General features: G+C 48.7%; 1 pseudogene; it reads right to left on the reverse strand.

The window, feature by feature from the left end:
* Positions 1-5880: 5880 nt before the first annotated feature.
* On the reverse strand, positions 5881-6534 carry LOC144250015 (centriole, cilia and spindle-associated protein pseudogene; annotated as a pseudogene).
* Positions 6535-6759: the final 225 nt, after the last annotated feature.

The following is a 6759-nucleotide window of genomic DNA, read 5'->3' on the forward strand; positions in this document are numbered from 1 at the left end:
ACTTTGCCTGATTTCCTAATGTCTCTATTGATATCTGCTTTCCTACATATTTTTCCCCAGTTCATCATTGTGACTGACTCTTCACATATGCTGACATTTACATTCACTCTCTGACCGACACCCTATTGGTAAAGAACTTTTGGTCCAAATTTTATACTCACTCTTCTTCCTAAACCTACCGACTAGCTTCCTAATCTTACCTACTATCCCTTTTTGACTGGATGTTCTCTTCTACATTCAATCATCCAAGGTACAAGGTCCTATGCCATTGTATATCAATTTATCTGAGACATCTGTGCTGAATGTAATTCAAAGCAAAATATCCCAATCAAGGGCCCAATGCCCTTCTGGCCTTCAAATCTTACTTAGATTTCTGTTTTCATACATATATTTCACCAATATATGATTATAAATATCGCAGGTTCCCAATACCATTCTACAACTAGCAGAATGATTCCTAACCCAAATCGAACATGTTCTTAACCCTAACCAGACACTGTTCCCTCAATCGAACTTTACAGAAGAGCAGGGACAGAGTTGGTCTTACAATACAGGAATGGAGGGGATCTTCCACCTGCTGAGAACCTCAAAGGTCCATGCAGAAATGAACCCTGGAGAAGATGTAGGCAGCTGTGAAGGACCTGAGAGAGCAAAAGTCATGTTCCATGGCAAACAACCTGGTCAGGATGAAGGGATGTGTCTGAATGAGCCTCTCTCTTCTTAATGTAGATAAGGTGGACCAAACCAGGCCTGTGTGGAGAGCTGTTCCTTGGTGCCTATGGTTGATATTCCATTCTAACTTGTGAAAGTGTCACAGGAAGCAGGGGCAGCCTCCATCTCCTGGGACCCTTGCAAGCAACTGTTAGGACACAGTGGTTGCCAAGGCAGTGACCTCATTCAGTTCCTGAAGGAAGTGACCTCACCTGACTTCCTTGGTGATGGAACTCTCTGAACTTGGGATCCAGGAAGCCAGGCACCCAGAGGCAGGCCCAGTCCCAGTCCCAGTGGGCTCACTTGTTTGGATTTACCAAGGACAGAGTCAGTCTTCCTTGGTACCTACTGATGTGAGGATGGCCAAATGCCAGGAAAGCTCTGAAGAGGGCCTTGCCTGAGAAAGCAGGTAGTGGCTCACGGCTGGCTCCTGACAACTTCACAGAGTTGGCCAAGGAGGCCAGATCTGAGACAGGACAGGCCATTTCGGGGGAACATAGTATGGCCCAGCAGTCAGACGACACTCCGGGTAGTCACAGACCTACTTCTGGGAAGGAGGTGCCTTTGTGGGTGTGGGGGTGAGTTTGTGGATTTGTCCCATGTTCTGAGAATCGGTAATAAAGGCGGTTTGTTTGTTTGGAGTGGACTGTTTCCAGTAAGTCTTTTGACAAGGTGAGTGTTTCTAAGTTGTGTATCTCACTGTGTCCCTGGTTGTAGACATTAGAAAAGAGAATGCATCAATGGATGTGTCCTGTCTAGTAGAAAGCTTCCCAGTATTCATCCTGCCCAATTTATGAATGGACTGCGGCTTGCCTTATGGATGGGCAACACCTACTATCTTCCTAAGTTCCTGTTTTCTTCCTGAATTCTGGCCACTCTCCAGAATAGGCTCATGGTTTTGTGTCCCACAAAAAATATATGTACCACCTCCAAGCTCTGTGACATGGCCATGTACTGGATAGCTGAAAGGAATGGTGAGCATCTCAGAAAACTCAGATATCAGTGGGACCAGTAAAGTCTCAGTGGAGAAAGCCTGCTTTGGGCCTTTTGCTTACCTATTGTTCTGTTGCCCTGAATGTCAGGAAGGCCTTTGCCTCAGGGCACCCCTTTGTGAAGCCTGAAGAAAACAGTTTTCAAATGGAAATGAATGGGCATCACCTGTGGCTCTTTGCTTCATTGCTTTGCAAAGGGATGTGTCTGAATCAGCCTCTTGGCCCTGTGTGAGGCTGTGGCTTAGATTGTCAGCACCTGATGGATTGAAGAAAGATCCCATGTGTGCATCCAAAGCCAAAGTGGCAAAAAAGCAGTCATTTTGGATGAAGTCTCTCGCCTTCCTCTGTAAGGTTCCTGACTTCCATCAAGAGAGCATAGGGATCCTTTGGGTCAAATGAGTTCTTCAAAGCCCTGCAGAGGCTTGCCCATAGGTGCTTGGGTTTTCTCCTGAGTCCAATTCACACAAAGAATCTATACCCCGCAGTCAGTAGGCCTCAAATTGGAGAAGCAGAGCAGTATTAAAGGCAGGCCTATTTGATCACTCCTGGTGCACAGGAAGGCTGTCCAGGCCACCCTGATATTAGGCAAATGAGGGGCAAGGGCGCTTATTGTGGACACTGTCTTGGGCTGCGCCCCTGATGGAAACCTCCAGCCAGAGGTTATGATGAGTGTGTATATGGAAGAAGATGAGGGCCATGTGGCAGTGTTTTGGTTTGAATTGTGGTCATTTGTGTGGCGGTTGGAAGAGATGACTGGGTCCACCTTGGCGTGAACTCTGGTGTGATTCCCCTTGGAGACTGAGTTCTGGAACTGACCTCAGAGAAGTATTGCCATGAATTGTGTTGAGATGTTAGTAGGCCACGCATGAGAGTCGCCCTTGGAAACTGAGATCTAGGCCCAGGTTGGCTTTCCACAGAGCACTGGGAATCTCAGCCAGGATATCACATGATTTGATTCTTACAGACCTGGCAGCCATCGTTGAGAGTCAAAACACACATGAACCTCACCTTGTAGACCTCAATGGGCCTGGCTTCATGCGACCTTTTGGCCACTCTTTGGGAAGCCTTGTTTGTGAGAGTTCTCCAGAGCTTTCATTGAAAGGAGCTTCCTCACCATTTAATGGTTCCTGAATGAATGGAAACCCACAGGGCCTCCAACTTCATCCTTTAAAAATGGCTAGATAAATACCATGACATTTTTAAGTTCCCATGACCAGGTGGCACTGGAGAACCTTTGGATGTCCTGTTGCTGATCAGGAGTGTACCAGACAGTGCCTTGATTGACTGGGTTTCATGAAAATGGTGTAGAACAGTGATGCCAGTAAGTTGGGGCCTGCTGAGTAGTGGGCCTAGAGAAGTGGTGTGCAGGAGTGTGATAAAACATCTGTGGTAGGGCCATGTGGATCTGACATTGGCTTCCAAAGGGCTTGTGACTGACAAGGTGCAGCCAGCAGACACTTATATGTAAAGGCATCTTGTTATAGGGAGAGGTTTCAGGGCAATGTTCAGAATCAGGTTGCTAGGGTCAAGGGGGCAAGCTCTGTGGGATAGAAGACTGGTTGGTGCATTCTCCTAGGACCCTGATCCACCACACGTGACAGAACTCCCTCCAGCACTGTGTCCCAGTTGAACTCCTTGTATTTCATGAAGCAAATACCAAACTCTCAGTGCAGCAGCAAGAAACACCACAAAAAGTAGAGGAGGACCAAATGGCTTCACAGTCCACACGGGCAGACACTTAGCCTCCAGTGGCCACTGTTGACCTACAAAGAGAGAATTCAGCACTTCTGCCTCATGTTCATTGGAAAATCAGAAACCATGTCCTCCAGGACACATAGATGCAGACCCAGCTTTGATGGTCTCACTACAAAGGCAGCTAAAGCTCCTGACAACAACATAGATTTCAAGTGCCCAACCTCAGAGGCAGTTTCTCAGGAAGTCTTTAGGCCAGCAGAGCTCCATGTTTGTGGAGTGTTTACCCTGTCCCTTACTTATGGAAACTCCTCTACCACCTCCCAGGTTGTGAACTCCTGAGCATTTTCCATTCCACATATGTATTCACAGATTTTCTAACTCTTCCCCTCGAGTTGCTTCTTACTTGGGGCGAAGGTCATGTCAAGGCATTGTTCTGGATGAGAGTGGGAAGATTTTTTTTTTTTTTATATGGCAAATTGTTTTAATACGAAATTAAAGCCAAAATTTTAAAAGACTTTATGTAGCATTTAAATAACACTGGATTCTCAACCAGTTCTACTTTTCCAACCTGAAGGCAGCTTTACATTATCTCCCTGTCTTGCAACATGTCCTAAGAATTAGGAACATGATCAGCACCACATCTGTTCCCAGTAAAAGAAGAAAGTAGGAATGTCACATTGTCACAACTTTTACAAATTCATAGGCTCAAAAGGTAACTGCGCCCTTGAGGGAAAAAAAGGGAAGAGGAGGATCTTGACCATCGAGGGCTCAGACAGGAGGGACCACAGCTACTACACTTAGCCACTGGTTGTTCATGCTCATCAGAAGTCCCTTAACTACCTTGTCCATCCGTCTTCACTTATAAAGAAGGGGGACTTGCTGATCTGCCTTCCAGGCTCCCTTCTGCCTGGAGACAGAAAGCACACAGACAAGTGTTTCCTAGATGTCCGGGAGACACAGGCTGGAAGAGTGAGGTGCCAGGTGCCATGCCCGGCTGACTTTCCAACAGTCAGATGCAACATGATGCTCAGCGAGTGGGTGAAACCATCTGAGCCACACCGTCACATGCCAGGGTCCTATGACCCACAGGTTCCCACAGTGTTTGAAGATGTGTGGCTGGTTAATCCAAAGTTCACTGGAACTCATAGCCAGGATGTCAGACACCATGTAGAACTTCTTCTTGGTAAGCACACTCCTCCACGACAAGGCACACTCTCCATACAGGACTCACCTCAGGACCACAGCATTCAGGAGGCTCTAAGAGGCACTTTCACGGCTCGACACAGTGACAAGATGGTGAATTTATGTGGAGTGAGACCAGTCTGTGTGCTAAGAGCCAGCGGACTTGAGAGATCCTGAGTGAAAACCCAGGCATACCAAGCCTCAAGTCCAACACCAACTTTCCACTCACGCCCGCAGGGGCTAAGCTGCAGGACCTGCTCGTTCTCCTAGAGTACCTGCCCTCATCCTTCCTGGACACACCTCGTCAGTGGAGAGACCCACCAGCACCTGAGAAATGAGTGTGAAGACCGTTTTCCACCCTAGAGGCAAATGCACAGAAGGACCAACCCTGCTGAGACACAGCTGCATGCGCTCAGGCCCCCATGCTCCTGTAAGGTACAGGTAAGATCTGTTGGCCAGGAACCAAACACGGTCGGTTCAACCTGAAGCAGGAACACCACACACCGCCAAGACCAAGTTCTGTAGAAGGAAGAGTGGAGAAGGCAGGAGGGCAGTGTCTCTGAGAGTGTCTCAGTTCATTCCATGTGATTCCAGAGCATACGTTCTACATGTCCTGCCAGCAGCTGCAGAAGAGGCTAGAGTCCACAGCCTGTAACTGTGGCTGGCTGTACCTTATGTGTTCTGAAGAGAAATGCTGTAGTTAAAGACAGGTGAACTGGCTCACAACAACTGCATCACACCTAGACACAGTGGCCGCGCTGTATCTACTGGAATGTGTGTGGCTATTAAACTGCTGAGGGAGCACCCAGGAGACCATCCAGAGAAGCCAGGCCTCGCCAGCCCAATCCTTGAACACACAACCCACGTGAAGGTTGGTGTGAGCTCAAACACGAGCACCCTGCTTCACCACAGATGGACGTTAGATCCTGGGGAGAACTGGGCCCGAGGTCACAGGGAGTGATACTTGCTGGGTATTATCTCACAAAGGAAACCACATGTGTCAGTAAACACAAATCTCGTGCAGGACAGGGGACTCATAAGTGTGAGTTGGAGGCCCCTAGGGTGAGTGACATATCCCACCTGTGCCACCCAGAGGGGGACGGAAGCCTCATAGTTGTTTAAAGGCATCTGGTGTCAGTACCTCAAAGGTAGGATGCTCAGACACAACTCTAACAAGAATACCAGGGGCCAGGGGCTCATCTTCACAGGTAACCAAGTGTCTATGGCTTCAGCTTTCTGCCCTGCTGCTGACGTAGGTGATGAGATTCACGACAGGACAGTCTTTGGCTGTTCTCCGAGAGGCCCTGCATGGTCCAGGTCTCGGCCAGGTCCAGATCACAGACAGACTGGTCCCTGGGGAGCTCTAGGCCCTGGCTGAGAAGCAGCGCATGTACTCCGTCACCCAGGGGCTCTCTGCAGAGGGGGCCCTCGCTGTCCTGCCTCTCTGCACCTCCACCGAGTGCGCACGCTGCCGCTGAGCAGCCAGCTTCCTCTTCTCCTCCTGCCTTCTGCTCCTGGCCCGTAGCGCCGACTCGTGAATCTCATGCACCGAGGCAGAGGCACAGACGTTGTGGGTCTTCTGGCTTCCGGTGTCTGTCTGTCTCTCTCCCCAGCCGTAAAGAGCAAATGGGTGCTTGTTTTCTTTTATTTTACTGGACGATCTTTGGGGGCTTCTGACCGCTTTCCTACTTCCTCTAGCAAATAAGGCACTTGGTTGCTGTCGGGGTTTGACACCGGCAGGTAACTTGTCCGTCTCCTTCACTCTGGTTTGTTGTTCGGATTTTTCTTCTACATCTTTCACTGGCAGTGCTGGCTGCGCCGCGTCCTGCTCGTCCCCGGCCTCCGCGCCCCGCTCCCCAGCAGGCCGCTTGGGCTCCTCACGCTCCGAGGCCTCCGCGGGCTCCGAGACCTCCGAGGCCTCCTCGGGGTCCGCAAAATTTCCAGATTTTTCAAAATATGAAATATATGTGTCTTATTATACATTCCCTAAATTCATTCATGTTCATATATGTGGATTTATAATCAACTTTTCACAAGATTATTCTCAGAAATATTTATCCACCTGAAATACATATTTTTTTCCTAGTACTGAAAACTAACTTGAGTGGATGGTGCATAGAAATCCTAATCTTTCCACAGTAACTGACCGAGTTTCACATCAATGCAAGTAGATTCCTAT

This window comes from Urocitellus parryii, chromosome 13 (genome assembly GCF_045843805.1).
Source record: "Urocitellus parryii isolate mUroPar1 chromosome 13, mUroPar1.hap1, whole genome shotgun sequence".
Taxonomy (NCBI): Eukaryota; Metazoa; Chordata; class Mammalia; order Rodentia; family Sciuridae; genus Urocitellus; species Urocitellus parryii.